Source organism: Lagenorhynchus albirostris, chromosome 7 (genome assembly GCF_949774975.1).
Source record: "Lagenorhynchus albirostris chromosome 7, mLagAlb1.1, whole genome shotgun sequence".
NCBI lineage: Eukaryota > Metazoa > Chordata > Mammalia > Artiodactyla > Delphinidae > Lagenorhynchus > Lagenorhynchus albirostris.
The window spans coordinates 37,570,553-37,587,001 of record NC_083101.1 but is presented as its reverse complement, the minus strand read 5'-3'; the positions used below and the strand labels follow the sequence as shown (position 1 = coordinate 37,587,001).

Here is a 16,449-nt window from a genome sequence, read left to right as displayed (position 1 = left end):
GCCCAGCCGCTCCGCGGCATGTGGGATCTTCCCGGACCGGGGCACGAACCCGTGTTCCCTGCATCAGCAGGCGGACTCTCAACCACTCCGCCACCAGGGAAGCCCTCCGTACTCTTTTTCTGCTGGTCTTCAATTGAGTTGTTTCACCCTGTTTATCTCTAATCCACCCCTGACTGTTAGTTTCTGTCCTTCTGGAATCCACTTGGGATCAACAAGCACCACCACCAACCTCCATTACGGCCATCATCTCAGTGGCTCCGGTGTCCCTTGGTCTTGCTGTCCTCACAGTACTCCAGAGCTACACAGGGACTGTTGAATCTCTGCATTCTAAATACAGACCACTGAGAACGAGCAGCATTTTGGGAGGAGTTTTACCCAGACACTTGCCTTCAAAGATGCTCCTTCGTTGCCTACTCTCCCCTTCCCCACCTCCACATCAAACATAGAGCTTCTCCAAGGTTTGTACCTGCCATCAGGCTCAAAGGGTCTCAGATCACCTTCGCACTATCTGAATATTTCTGTAACATCCTCCCACCTCCATACCCCTACTCTCAATGAAAGTGCTTTCTTTTACTTCATCATTTTCTCTGGAGGGAGTTTCCCCTCTATCATATGGTTCTTCTTTATGGTGGAGAACATACTGATGGAATGGCTACAAGGGAATACGATTGGATTTGGGAAACATGATTGGGGTTAGGATGTCTGTGAAACAAATCCACGTTAGTTTATTATTAAAATACCACCTCCATTTAAATTATTTGTTTATTGTCTGTCTCCACAAGATACAAGCTCCAAGAGGGGTGGGTCTCCCTTCTCTGTCTTCTTTACTGCTACATCTCCAGCACCTAGCACAGACTGCTACTCAACAAATATTTATGGAAAGAATGAAAAAAATAATATGAGCAAACCAATAAATAATGAGTGACTTGTGCTATTGGCACTAGGATCCTTTGGAGCACTCTGAGCAGAGGATTGAAGCAATCAGATTTGCAGGTTATCAAATGTCTCTGTATGGACTAAATGTTTATGACCCCCTTACAAATTCACATGTTGAAACCCTAACCCCAATGTGATGGTATTAGGAAGTGGGGCCTTTGGGAGGTAATTAGGATTAGATGAGGTCATGGAGGTGGAGCCCTCATGAATGGGATTGTACCCTTACAAGGGTCATGATAGAGCTTGCTTCCCCCTCTGTTTTCCACCATCTGAGATTTCAACAAAAAGATGGCCATCTAGGAACCAGGAACTGGGTCCTCATCAAACACTGAATCTACTGACTGGCACCTTGATTTGGACTTCCCAGCCTCCACAGCCAAAAGAAATAATTCCTGCTATTTATAAGCCATCCAGTCTATGGCATTGTTATAGAAGCCCAAATGTACTAAGTCTTCAAGTTGTCACGTCATCATAAGCAGCAGTCTGTATTATCCTCCCAAGTAACAGTTATTAAATTAATTCTCAAGTATACGTATTTCAGTGGGAGAATTCATTACTGTAGATATTCAAATCTATGAACAACTTCCCCAGAAGAGCTGAGGAGATGTCACAAACCTAAGACTGCCTCCTCCTCTTTCTACATCACCTATTTTTACCCCCTCCATCTCCTCACACCGCAGCCCTTTATTCAGCTGCACTAGTTAGCCATTGTAACCCTTTCCGAGAATTTCAGCTGAGATCTGGATACACAGCCCACTCTGATATGGTATTTGCATTTCGTGCCTAATTTGTCTATAACATTACAAATTCCACACTCCTACATTTCTACTGTTATAATCATAATACTATTTTGGTACTTCTCTTCTGCAAGTGAGATTAGCATTTCCATGTAAAATAGAAAAACTGCTGGTCGTCTCCCTAATGTGTCTAGGGGCTTCATCCAAGCCTGAAGTTTAAATTCTCAACACCTGGGACAAAACATCTGTTTATGCAAGTTTCTCAGTGCACTGAAGTGCTGCTGTGGACTCCCGCCTGGGTCTCTTCATGTTAGCGGATGACCTGGCTGACTTTTCCTTTGGTAAAACAGAAGGAACCTGAGATCAGAGACACCATTTGGGAGTTTTCTCCTAAAACAACATCTCTTGTTCCTAACCCTTATAGGATTTTCCAACAAAATGACAAAGCATGGAGGCTGCACCATTTAAAGGAGGTGCCAGGAAGCCAGTGGGCCTAGTGTCCAGAATAAAGAAAGCTTAAGGGCTTTGCAGCTAGTGCTCACACCCAGAGCAGAACCAAGGGAGTGTCTCAGGAAGGGGCCTAGAAGAAGCAGAAGAGCCCCCAACACATTTCCATCAAGATCGGGACATTTACTCCTGATATTGATGAAGATTTCTGGTATGACTGTTGGTGACTGTTTGTGTGACTGCTGGTCTCATTTTATGAAATCTTGCTGTCAGAGAACTAAAGTTTTAAGCAGGACAAAGAAACAAACTTTTCAGACAGGGTCAGGAACATGGAGAGAAACTTCCCAGATGACCTTTTTGGGCATATTTTTCAATTCCATAACTCTAATTCTGACCTTAAAAATCTACAAGTCGTTCATCAACCCATTTCAGTGTCCGAAGAGTGAGGAATAAACTGGGAAACTTCATCACAATTTAGATGTATCCAGGCAAGAACCCAGACTGAGAAGACATTGGTTGAAGCTGGAAAAGAGGGCAAGAGGCCAAAATCACAGATTGTGGAACTCCAAATTAACTTGTTTCAGGGTCATCTTAGCAAGGACTCTGGCTTGCATGTCAATCCACAGCCCTAATACCCTAACAGAAAGGAAAGTGTTAAGTCTTTACGTTGCGGGGATAGCGGCAACTGTTTCCCCAGAAATCACCTGAGGTTGAAAAGGCAACAGTGAGAGCCTGGGGCTCCTCTCAACCTCCAGAACCTTCTCTCTGGTCTTCTGGCACCTGGCATGTCCCAGGGATTTAATCCTGATCCAGTCTACTCATCTTTACCTGATCTTTTTCAGCATGGCCAATATTCCTCTCCCTTTACCTCATCCCTTCAAAGTAGGCTCTCGGCTAAGGGAGTTCAGGATGCCTTTATGTGATATCCTTTCCCACGGCTGCCATACCACTGAGCTGTCTGCCGCTCCAAGCCATGCCCAAATGTCAGGAAACTGAGCCCATTTTTCCTACGTTGAAGCAGGCGACTTAAAAGGAATAATACTGTAATGAAATTATAGATACTTTTCCTATCTTAAAAAACTTCAGTATGGTGGTATTATTGTTTATATTATAATAAATAAAATAATATTTTCTTTAAATATTTTATAAATTCCTAAGTATATTTTTTCTAAAATAAAATAAACAAGTATATATTTAAATACTTTTATAAAAATGAATAGGTTAAACATAAACACTTAACCTATTGCTATAACAAAATACTATTTTTATATAAAAATTTCAGGAAAAAGTTTTTCCACACATATTCTAAATATACCCTAATCATGCTTCTATCCTCTCTATCCCAGCCTAACTCCCACTAGAATGTAAATCCCTCCTCCACAATGATGTGAGTCCTCCCCATCCTGCCAGAATATAAGCTTCATGCAAGCAGGTATTCCTTTTTTGTTCACCAGTCTATACCTAGCTCCAAGAACAATGCTTGATAAACAGTAGTCACTCAATAAATATGGCTGAATAAGTGAATGTACATCTGCATGCATCTTTACCCAAAGACAGGAACACTAAAGAAAGAAATCAAGTGGAGGCAATAAGAATGCCTATGTTACTTGGGTCTTGTTCCAGTATTAATAATGGATAACATTTATTAAGCACTCATTAGGTAAATACGCTAGGCACTATGCTAAACACTTGATATGTAAAAATATGATATAGACACTATTATTAATTTTATTTTTTAAAAATCTGAAGAAAACGATTTTTGAGAAGTTAGTATTATTATGGACCTACATATAATATCTTTTTTAATTTAGCAAAGTACTAAACCATCTTCATGAGTTACTCTTCATAATAAAATTATAGAATAAAACAGTGTTCAAGTTCTTCTTATTCGGATTCTCAAAGTCACAAAGGAAGTAAAAGAGGTGCAATAAGGATTTTGATTCCTTAATTCTAGTATATGGCCAAAGCAGCTCAAATTTCTTCCCAGAAGACAAATACAAACATCTGTGGTACTGTTGCCTATGTCACAAGGTTCTGGTGGGGGAAAGTTAATAAGCGATTACAAAATTCTTTGTAAATACAAAGTGCTATAGAAATGCAAAACATTTACAACAACAATAATTAGTTCTAATCACCATCTATTTTCTGTGTGCAGCTGTCTCTCAGAATTCACTTTGGGAGCTTAATCACTCCATCTCAACAAATAAAGTAACCTCCCTCTTTCTCAGACCCTACTAAGAAGCTGTCCCCCATTCCTCCCCACAGCCATGCCCAAGCCACCCTCCACCCCCTACACACATCCTTCTCCCACATGATGAGCAAAAGCTGAATGCTGACATTAATAAGAAAAAAGAGTTCAGATTGAGCCTTCAGCCTTTTAAAACCCTTGAATTTTAAACAAAATTGGGCACAAGGTCCTGGAAAAATATACAGACATTTCAAAATAGAACTCCCCCTCCTGCCCTACACAGGTAGGGAACTTTTCCTCCCCCTGAGTTCCAGTAATGCTCAGGTAACTATGCTAAAATACCAGGTTGATAAATTGTTTATTTAGCAATGTAAGGCTCATAAAAAACACTGAATACTTATAGCAATCATGACACTGATCAATTCAACATTCATGTTTGTACTGTCTATGGCTTCTTGAGTAGTTGTAAAAGAGCATATGGCCCACAAAACCAAAAATATTTACTATCTAGTCCTTTATAAAAGTGGTTTGTCAACCTTTAATAGGGTATGAATATATGTAGAGAAAAGGTCTGAGGCCGGAGTCCTAGGGCGCTCTGATATGATAAGAAATATGAGATAAAAAATATGAGGAGGAGCAGTTCATGATATAGGCAGGAAACCAGGGGAGTGTGGTGTCTCCAAAGTCAAGTGAACATCGTTTTGAAGGTCCCAAGGAGTGATCGACTATGTTAATATTGCCTAGTGGATAAGCACGATGGGGACTTAGAATTAAATGCTGAGTTTCATAAACTGCAGGCCACTGGTGGCCTTCACAAGAGGATTCTCAGTGGAATGGTAGGAATGAAAGTCTAATTGATGTGGTAGGTTCAGGAAAAAATGGGGAGAGAGGCACTGGAAACAGATAAGAGTTATGCTAGAAAGGAGAACAGAGAAAAGAGCCATAAATTGAAAATGGTTGTAGAACAGAGTACATTTCTGTACTGTTTGTGGTTTGTAGTTCTGTGGTTTGCAGTTCTGTGGTTTGTTTTTTGTTAAGATGGTATATCACAGCATGCTTGTGTGCTGATGAGAATATGGGAATGATCCAGTAGAGATGAGAATGATGATGAAGATGGGCAAGGAGAAGAGGTTAAATTATGATACACTGTGGAAACTGCATTCTTACTGGAAAGGGAGTTTCAGCAGTTGGGTGAAGATGTCAAACATCTAGGGTAAGCAAGGGTCCTCAAAAAAGAAAGGGAACAATTTATTTGAAACAGAACAATTAAGGTGGGCCCTGAGGCAGACAGCTAGCTGGCCTCACTCCTGTAAAAGGTAGTGGTTTTCACCTAATGGAAAGGGCCAGGAAGGGAAGACCTTGGCTGAGCTGTCCAGGGATGGAAAGCATCCTGCAGACTCTGAAAACAAACCTGACTTGAAAGCCATGCTGCCTGCAATAGGCAAACAGCACTCCCTAGGTTGGTTTTCCTTTTGTTATCCTTTACTAACATCTCATTCAGATATTCCAGTTTTTGATAAAGAATCTCACAAAAACCGTATGTTCACGTGAGAATCCGCATAGTAAAAGAGCACATCTCCTTGAGGCCAGCCAGGGCAGTGAGGGAAACTGTGATCAGGAAAGGGTGAATGAATTCCACAGGTGATGCCTAGCCACAAAGTCCACACAGCCCTTGATTTTCACTCCTTAAAAATTTTGTGTCGTATTTAATTAAGAGGAAAACTCACAAATTCATAGAAGATGAGGGGCATAAACGAGGGACAAGTACTAGTAAGATCATGGGTATAAAGGCATACAGTTTCTCTTATAAAACAAAACTCTGAACTTTCATGGTTTAACTCTCCAGAAAGACTCTCCAGGAAGGGAGGGGAAGTTCAGCAACCCTGTCGCCTTAATTTCTCCTTCCCAGGTGGGTTCTTTAAACCCAAGAACTGTAACTGACCCCAAGAGTACAATGTTCTTTCTTTCACATTCTGTTACAAGTGTAGTACTCAAAAGTCCTCCTGCCTTTGCAGGGTAGAGACAGACTAGAACATTCAAAAGCCTTTCCAGGAGACTGGGGGAGAATGAAGCTAACAGAAACTGCGGAAGCAAGAAAACAGAAATATGAAATCTAGGCACATGGGCTTTGAAGCCAGATGATCCTGGATTTAAATCATGGCTCTGCCACTTATTGGTTATATAACCTTGCGCAGGTTACTCAACCTCCCTGAAGCACAGTTTCTTCATCTATAACGTGAGTAAATTTCTACCTACCTGTGTCAGTTCAGGTCCAAGAAGTAGACACCAAGATCAGACTAGACTTGCAAGAAACTGGGGGAAATGCCTGTGGAAAAAAATGGGGAGAAAGCTAGAGAAGGCTGAGATCTGCCAGACAGTGACACATCTAACCTGTGAGAAGGAGCGAGGCAAAGAAGGAAGTGGTGGGGGGGGGGCCTTAGAATGCCATGAAGCTTTCAGAGAGTATCTGAAAGCTGATGTAGAATCCTCAGGCCAAAATCATCTGTCAGAGGCATCCTCTGTCTCACAGGAATGGGCCTGCTGTGTACCACCACTGTCTGGAAAAAGACCACAGGAAACGTGGCCTCGGAGCAAATGTGGTGGTGTATGTAGATCAGAGCAGGTGGGGCATCAACTACGCTGCCCACAGTAGGAGATCTGAGAGACACATTCCCATGGTCGCACACATCTCCTTCTCCACAGGGGATTGGGGAGCAGCTCCTCCATGGTTCCATGGGGCCTCTCTTCCTAAGCAAGGGCCCACTGAGTGGAAAAAACTACAGCCCTCATCACTGCTGCTGATCTCAGGCCTGCAACTGGTACTCATACTCTGCCTCCTCCTTTCTAAATTCCCCTCACTGTCATCTGTCACCTTGGCGGGTCTTGTTGATTCACCTGGTAGTGTGACCTGAGCCTTCATTCCTGAAGTAGGTAATCAGGCTGTGGGTAACCACATCCTTCTCAGACTACAGTTGCTGCATGTGTCCATTCAAGAGGGCAAGGAAATACCAGGAAATGCCCAACTGCATCACAGAGATTCCACACATATTGCCTCCCTGTCCCCATTGGGTAAAAACACACTTACCTTCTCCTGCTGATCAGGGTCAATTACTTCTGCCAATATGGTGGCTCTTCTCTCAGGCTGGTCCCTGGACACAGGAGTCCAAAATGCCCTGGTGGCAGCCATCGCTTATAGTTCAATAGGATCCTTGCTGTGTCCCCTGGCAAGAGTACACCTTCTTTAGAGATCAGAACCTCCAACTCTACAAAGCTCAGAGGTGCGGGGATAGGAAGTACAAAATCCCCCACTGGGTCATTGTGAGTAATGGTAAGTGGGGTTACTTCTGCTTGTACCCCTTGCTTCCCAGAGCCATGTATTCTTCACATACACACACTGGCACTTTAGCTGTGCCTTTAAAAGGCTATTCAACATTTTCTGAGACCAGCTGCCCCTGGTTGGTATAGTATGTGATATGACCAGTGGACCTATGATCATGGGCCCACTCCACACTTCCTTCACTATGAAGAGGCTCCCATGTTTGGATGCTAAGCTGTGTGAGAATCCCTGCCTGTAGATCAGGGATTCCATAAGCCCCTAAATAGTGATGCTGGCTGAGCCATTACAGGTAGAAAATGCAAACCCATACCCCAAATAAGTCATATATTCCTGTGAGGATGAACCACTGGCCCAGCCATTGTGGGAGAGGCCCAAAGCAGTTGACTTGCCACCAAGTAGCTGGTTAGTCTCCTCAAGGAAAAGTGCCCTATCAAGGGCTCAGCATTGGTCTCTATTGCTGACAGGTTGAATATTCAGAGGCAGCGGGAGCCAGAATTCCAAGGGCCTGCAACGTGATTGTCCCACTGGAGCTTAACATATGCCCATACCGCATCATTTTCTACCACTGACACTTCCAACACCATAGTATCCTCCAGATCCTATTGGCAGAGACTTTCCTTTTCTAGGTCTCACTCAAAGCTGGCAGCCTTTGGTCACTCTATGTGAGCCAGAGCACTAAACCTAGCTGTAGAGAATATTGCTTTCCAAACCCAAAGAGGACTACTGGTGCTGTGCTTCCATCTTTGTGGTAGGGGACACAAGATGCAGTGACTTGTTTTTTACTTTGGAGAGCTATCCCAACATACTCCTGACCATTGGAATCCTAAAAACTTCACTGAAATGGCAGGTTCCTGAATCTTTGTAGGGTTTCTCTCCCATCCTCTAGAGCACATCAGCATGCCATCAATGAAATGGATCAGTGTGATGGTCTGTGGAATGCCCAAGCTGTCCAGATCTCATCAAGCTATATTATGACTGGGCAGGAAAGCTGACATAGCCCTGAGGCCAAAATGTAAAGAATATTGTTGGCCATCCCTCGTGAATACAAACTGTTATGACCCTCTTTTCTGATTGGAACTGAAAAGAATGCTTTTGTCAGATCAATGGCCATATACCATGTACCTGAAGTCTTATTGATCTACTCTAGCAATTACATCATATCTGGCACAGTAGCTATGATGACGGCTATTGCTTGTTTAAGCCAGCAATAGTCTTCAGTCGTGCTCCAGGGATGTGATATTGTTTCCGATTTATTATCGTGGCTGGGAGAGGAAGGAACAATTTCAAAGCTTCCCACTTGGCCTTCCTCATTATATCTTTTACCCCACAGACTAAGAACCCAACATGAGGGCTACCCTAACATGCAACTGTATCAATGCAGTCAGGAACAGGAGAAATGACCACTGAGTGTATCCACAAACCCAGCAGGCCCACTTGGAGCCAGATGTGAGCCAGGACTTCATTTATTATGTGGTCCCTGTAGGCCTATTAGAGGTCCACTCTATTAGAACTATGCTGATGCTTTGGGTCTCCAGGTATCAATGTCAACTCAGACTGTGGGTCTAAAAATGTCTGGGTATTTTGCCTTTCCCAATATACAATCACCCAAGTAAACATCCACAGGTTCCTTTGGGAAAAGAACTAGGGAAATCATCATAGTATATACCTGCCATGCTTTGCTACCTATTTTTCTCCTGGGGACATCATGCTCTATTACCATCTCTGCAACTCCATGCAGCTCAAGTCCCTTGGCTGTTCCCTCAGACCCTGAAGGTCATTTCAATTATTATGGTCTCTATTACAATGAAGCGCCTCATCCCCATGGATATGTATGAACTCAGCTCTGCGACCACCTCTCCTACAATGAGCCCTGACCCGTAGAGAAGAGCCCCCACTGTGATGCTAGTGCTACTCTCACCAGTGCTTTCCTGATGGCCTTGGTGAATGGTGTGTTTCCTGAGCTCTCTCATGGAATACAATCAATGGATATGTTTTGTATCCTCACATAATATAGTCATTCGTCCTTGCCACTTTCCTCAGCCTTCTACTATCTGCCAAGATAGCTCAAGCATTTCTACTTCACTCAACATTGGGCATCACTTTCTTTTTTTTTTTTTTTTACTATTTAGTTTTTTAAGAGTTCTTTATAGCTCGGACCTTCAAGATGGCAGAGGAGTAAGGTGTGGGGTTCACCTTCCTCCCCACAAATACATCAGAAATACATCTACATGTGGAACAACTCCTACTGAACGCTGGCAGAAGACCTCAGACTTCCCAAAAGGCAAGAAACTCCCCCAAGTACCTGGGTAGGGCAAAAGAAAAAACAGACAAAAGAATAGGAACAGGACCTGCACCTCGCAGAGGGAGCTGTGAAGCAGGAAAAGTTTCCACATACTAGAAGCCCCTTCACTGGCGGAGACGGGGGTGGCAGAGGGGAAGCTTCGGAGCCACGGAGGAGAGCACAGCAACAGGGGTGCAGAGGGCAAAGCGGAGAGATTCCCACACAGAGGATGGGTGCCGAACGGCACTCACCAGCCCGAGAGGCTTGTCTGCTCACCTACCGGGGCTGGTGGGGGCTGGGAGCTGAGGCTCGGGCTTCGGAGGTCAGATCCCAGGGAGAGGACTGGGGTTGGCTGAGCGAACACAGCCTGAAGGGGGCTAGTGCACCACAGCTAGCCGGGAGGGAGTCCGGGAAAAAGTCTGGACCTGCCTAACAGGCAAGAGACCACTGTTTCGGGTGTGCGAGGAGAGGGGATTCTGAGCACCACCTAAACGAGCTCCAGAGACGGGCGCGAGCCGCGGCCATGAGCGCGGATCCCAGAGACGGGCATGAGACACTAAGGCTGTTGCTGCTGCCACCAAGAAACCTGTGTGTAAGCACAGGTCACTATCCACACCTCCCTTCCGGGGAGCCTGTGCAGCCCGCCACTGCCAGGGTCCCGTGATCCAGGGACAACTACCCCGGGAGAACGGACGGCGCGCCTCAGGCTGGTGCAACGTCACACCGGCCTCTGCCGCCGCAGGCTCGCCCTACTTTCTGTACCCCTCCCTCCCCCGGCCTGAGTGAGCCAGAGCCCCCGAATCAGCAGCTCCTTTAACCCCCTTCTGTCTGAGCAAAGAACAGACGCCCTCAGGCGACCTACACGCAGAGGCGAGGCCAAATCCGAAGCTGAACCCCAGGAGCTGCGCAAACAAAGAAGAGAAAGGGAAATCTCTCCCAGCAGCCTCAGGAGCAGAGGATTAAAGCTCCACAATCAACTTGATGTACCCTGCACCTGTGGAATACATGAATAGTCAACGAATCATCCCAAATTGAGAAGGTGGACTTTGGGAGCAACTGTAGACTTGGGGTTTGCTGTATGCGACTGACAGGTTTCTGGTTTTAACTTTTATCTTAGTTTAGTATTTAGCATTTATTTTCATTGGTAGATATGTTTACTGATTTGGTTGCTGTCTTCCTTTTTCTTTTTATATAGAGATATATATATTTTTTCCCTTTTTCTCTTTTTGTGAGTGTGTATGTGTATGCTTCTTCGTGTGATTTTGTCTGTATAGTTGTTACCATTTGTCCTAGGGTTCTGTCCGTCCGTTTTTTTTTGTTTTAGTACAGTTTTTAGCGCTTGTTATCATTGGTAGATTTGTTTTTTGGTTTGGTTGCTCTCTTCTTTCTTTTCTTTTTTTTTTACTACTTTTTAAATTGTTTATTTTTAATAATTATTTTTATTCTTTATTCTAATAACTTTCTTTTTATTTCCTTGCTCCCTCCCTCCCTTCCTTCCTCCCTTTTCTTCTAAGCCGTGTGGCTAACAGGGTCTTGGTGCTCCCCAGGTGTCAGGCCTGTGCCTCTGAGATGGGAGAGCCAAGTTCAGGACATTGGTCCACCAGAGACCTACTAGCTCCACATAATATCAAATGGTGAAAGCTCTTCCAGAGATGTCTATCTCAACGCTAAGACCCAGCTCCACTCAATGACCAGAAATCAACAGTGCTGGACACCCTATGCCAAACAACTAGCAAGACAGGAACACAACCCCACGCATTAGCAGAGAGGCTGCCTAAAATCATAAAAAGTCCACAGACACCCCAAAACACACCACCGGACGTGGACCTCCCCACCACAGAGACAAGATCCAGCCTCATCCACCAGAACACAGGCAAGAGTCCCTTCCACCAGGAAGCCTACACAACCCACTGAACCAACTTTAGCCACTGGGGACAGACATCAAAAACAACGGGAACTACGAACATGCAGCCTGCAAAAGGAGACCCCCAAACAGTAAGATAAGCAAAATGAGAAGACAGAAAAACACACAGCAGATGAAGGAGCAAGATAAAAACCCACCAGACCTAACAAATGAAGAGGAAATAGGCAGTCTACCTGAAAAAGAATTCAGAATAATGATAGTAAAGATGATCCAAAATCTTGGAAATAGAATAGAGAAAATGCAAGAAACATTTAACAAGGACCTAGAAGAACTAAAGATGAAGCAAGCAACGATGAACAACACAATAAATGAAATTAAAACTACTCTAGATGGGATCAATAGCAGAATAACTGAGGCAGAAGAACAGATAAGTGACCTGGAAGATAAAATAGTGGAAATAATTACTGCAGAGAAGAATAAAGAAAAAAGAATGAAAAGAACTGAGGACAGTCTCAGAGACCTCTGGGACAACATTGAACACACCAACATTCGAATTATAGGGGTTCCAGAAGAAGAAGAGAAAAAGAAAGGGACTGAGAAAATATTTGAAGAAATTATAGTTGTAAACTTCCCTAATATGGGAAAGGAAATAGTTAATCAAGTCCAGGAAGCACAGAGAGTCCCATACAGGATAAATCCAAGGAGAAACACGCCAAGACACATATTAATCAAACTGGCAAAAACTAAATACAAAGAAAACATATTAAAAGCAGCAAGGGAAAAGCAACAAATAACACACAAGGGAATCCCCATAAGGTTAACAGCTGATATTTCAGCAGAAACTCTGCAAGCCAGAAGGGACTGGCAGGACATATTTAAAGTGATGAAGGAGAAAAACCTACAACCAAGATTACTCTACCCAGCAACGATCTCATTCAGATTTGATGGACAAATTAAAACCTTCACAGATAAGCAAAAGCTGAGAGAGTTCAGCACCACCAAACCAGCTTTACAACAAATGCTAAAGGAACTTCTCTAGGCAAGAAACACAAGAGAAGGAAAAGACCTACAATAACAAACCCAAAACAGTTAAGAAAATGGGAATGGGAACATACATATCGATAATTACCTTAAATGTAAATGGATTAAATACTCCACTAAAAGTCACAGACTGGCTGAATGGATACAAAAACAAGACCCATATATCTGCTGTCTACAAGAGACCCACTTCAGACCTACAGATACATACAGACTGAAAGTAAGGGGATAGAAAAAGATATTCCATGCAAATGGAAACCAAAGAAAGCTGGGGTAGCAATTCTCATATCAGACAAAATAGACTTTAAAATAAAGACTATTAGAAGAGACAAGGAAGGACACTACATAATGATCAAGGGATCGATCCAAGAAGAAGATATAACAATTGGAAATATTTATGCACCCAACATAGGAGCACCTCAATACATAACGCAAATACTAACAGCCATAAAAGGGGAAATCGACAGTAACACATTCATAGTAGGGGACTTTAACACCCCACTTTCACCAATGGACAGATCATCCAAAATGAAATTAAATAAGGAAACACAAGCTTTAAATGATATATTAAACAAGATGGACTTAATTGATATTTATGACATTCCACTCAAAAACAACAGAATACAATTTTTCTCAAGTGCTCATGGAAAATTCTTCAGGATAGATCATATCTTGGGTCACAAATCAAGCCTTGGTAAATTTAAGAAAACTGAAATTGTATCAAGTATCTTTTCTGACCACAATGCTATGAGACTAGATATGAATTAAGGAAAAGATCTATAAAAAGTACAAACACATGGAGGCTAGACAATACACTACTTAATAATGAAGTGATCACTGAAGAAATCAAAGAGGAAATAAAAAAACATCTAGAAACAAATGACAATGGAGAAACGACGAACCAAAACCTATGGGATGCAGCAAAAGCAGTTCTAAGAGGGAAGTTTATAGCAATACAATCCTACCTTAAGAAACAAGAAAAATCTCAAATAAACAACCTAACCTTACATCTAAAGCAATTAGAGAAAGAAGAACAAAGAACCCCCAACATTAGCAGAAGGAAAGAAATCATAAAGATCAAATCAGAAATAAATGAAAAAGAAATTAAGGAAACGATAGCAAAGATCAATAAAACTAAAAGCTGGTTCCTTGAGAAGATAAACAAAATTGATAAACCATTAGCCACACTCATCAAGAAAAAAAGGGAGAAGACTCAAATCAATAGAATTAGAAATGAAAAAGGAGAAGTAACAACTGACTCTGCAGAAATACAAAAGATCATGAGAGATAACTACAAGCAACTCTATGCCAATATAATGGACAACCTGGAAGAAATGGACAAATTCTTAGAAATGCACAACTTGCCAAGACTGAATCAGGAAGAAATAGAAAATATGAACAGACCAATCACAAGCACTGAAATTGAAACTGTGATTAAAAATCTTCCAACAAACAAAAGTCCAGGACCAGATGGTTTCACAGGTGAATTCCACCAAACATTTAGAGAAGAGCTAACACCCATCCTTCTCAAACTCTTCCAAAATATAGCAGAGGGAGGAACACTCCCAAACTCATTCTACGAGACCACCATCACCCTGATACCAAAACCAGACAAGGATGTCACAAAGAAAGAAAACTACAGGCCAATATCACCGATGAACATAGATGCAAAAACCCTCAACAAAATACTAGCAAACAGAATCCAACAGCACATTAAAAGGATCATACACCATGATCAAGTGCGGTTTATCCCAGGACGCAAGGATTCTTCAATATACGCAAATCAATCAATGTGATAAACCATGTTAACAAATTGAAGGAGAAAAACCATATGATCGTCTCAACAGATGCAGAAAAAGCTTTCGACAAAATTCAACACCCATTTATGATAAAAACTCTCCAGAAAGTAGGCATAGAGGGAACCTACCTCAGCATACAAAAGCCATATATGACAAATCCACAGCCAACATCGTTCTCAGTGGTGAAAAACTGAAACCATTTCCACTAAGATCAGGAACAAGACAAGGTTGCCCACTCTCACCACTCTTATTCAACATAGTTTTGGAAGTTTTAGCCACAGCAGTCAGAGAAGAAAAGGAAATAAAAGGAATCCAAATCAGAAAAGAAGAAGTAAAGGTGTCATGGTTTGCAGATGACATGATACTATACATAGAGGATCCTAAAGATGCTACCAGAAAACCACTAGAGCTAATCAATGAATTTGGTATAGTAGCAGGATACAAAATTAATGCACAGAAATCTCTTGCATTCCTATAAACTAATGATGAGAAATCTGAAAGTGAAATCAAGAAAACACTCCCATTTACCACTGCAACAAAAAGAATAAAATATCTAGGAATAAACCAACCTAAGGAGACAAAAGACCTGTATGCAGAAAACTATAAGACACTGATGAAAGAAATTAAAGATGATACAAACAGTTGGAGAGATAGACCATGTTCTTGGATTGGAAGAATCAACATTGTGAAAATGACTATACTACCCAAAGCAATCTACAGATTCAGTGCAATCCCTATCAAACTACCAATGGAATTTTTCACAGAACTAGAACAAAAAATTTCACAACTTGTATGGAAACACAAAAGACCCTGAATAGCCAAAGCAATCTTGAGAACGAAAAACAGAGCTGGAGGAATCAGGCTCCCTGACTTCAGACTATACTACACAGCTACAGTAATCAAGACAGTATGGTACTAGCACAAAAACAGAAATATAGATCAATGGAACAGGATAGAACGCCCAGAGATAAACCCATGCACATATGGTCACCTTATCTTTGATACAGGAGGCAGGAATGTACAGTGGAGAAAGGACAGCCTCTTCAATAAGTGGTGCTGGGAAAACTGGACAGCTACATGTAAAAGAATGAGATTAGAACACTCCCTAAAACCATACACAAAAATAAGCTCAAAATGGATTAAAGACCTAAATGTAAGGCCAGAAACTATCAAACTTTTAGAGGAAAACATAGGCAGAACACTCTGTGACATAAATCACAGCAAGATCCTTTTTGACCCACCTCCTAGAGAAATGGAAATAAAAACAAAAATAAACAAATGGGACCTAATGAAACTTCAAAGCTTTTGCACAGCAAAGGAAACCATAAACAAGACCAAAAGACAACCCTCAGAATGGGAGAAAATATTTGCAAATGAAGCAACTGACAAAGGATTAATCTCCAAAATGAATAAGCAGCTCATGCAGCTCAGTAACAAAAAAACAAACAACCCAATCCAAAAATGGGCAGAAGACCTAAATAGACATTTCTCCAAAGAGGATATACAGATTGTCAACAAACACATGAAAGATTGCTTAACATCATTAATCATTAGAGAAATGCAAATCAAAACTACAATGAGATATCATCTCACACCAGTCAGAATGGCCATCATTAAAAAATCTAGAAACAATAAATGCTGGAGAGGGTGTGGAGAAAGGGGAACACTCTTGCACTGCTGGTGGGAATGTGAATTGGTTACAGCCCCTATGGAGAACAGTATGGAGGTTCCTTAAAAAACTACAAATAGAACTACCATATGACCCAGCAATCCCACTGCTGGGCATATACCCTGAGAAAACCATAATTCAAAAAGAGTCATG

General features: G+C 42.1%; 1 protein-coding gene across 8 annotated transcripts in view; it reads right to left on the bottom strand.

The window, feature by feature from the left end:
* The window catches only part of LOC132523562 (protein SPATA31F1-like), a 169,644-nt gene that overhangs the window by 62,819 nt on the left and 90,376 nt on the right, over positions 1-16,449 (bottom strand). For 3 of the 8 annotated variants that reach the window (XR_009541564.1, XM_060154931.1, XM_060154930.1), the window contains 2 exons: positions 7,394-7,529; positions 6,565-6,634 (listed from right to left, as the gene is read on the bottom strand). The exons of 4 other annotated variants lie outside the window; for them this stretch is intronic. The gene's annotated coding sequence lies outside the window, so the exon portion shown is untranslated. Of the gene's footprint in view, positions 1-3,962; positions 4,155-6,564; positions 6,635-7,393; positions 7,530-16,449 lie in introns of those variants that run through there. One more of the 8 variants, XR_009541563.1, reaches the window with a different exon arrangement.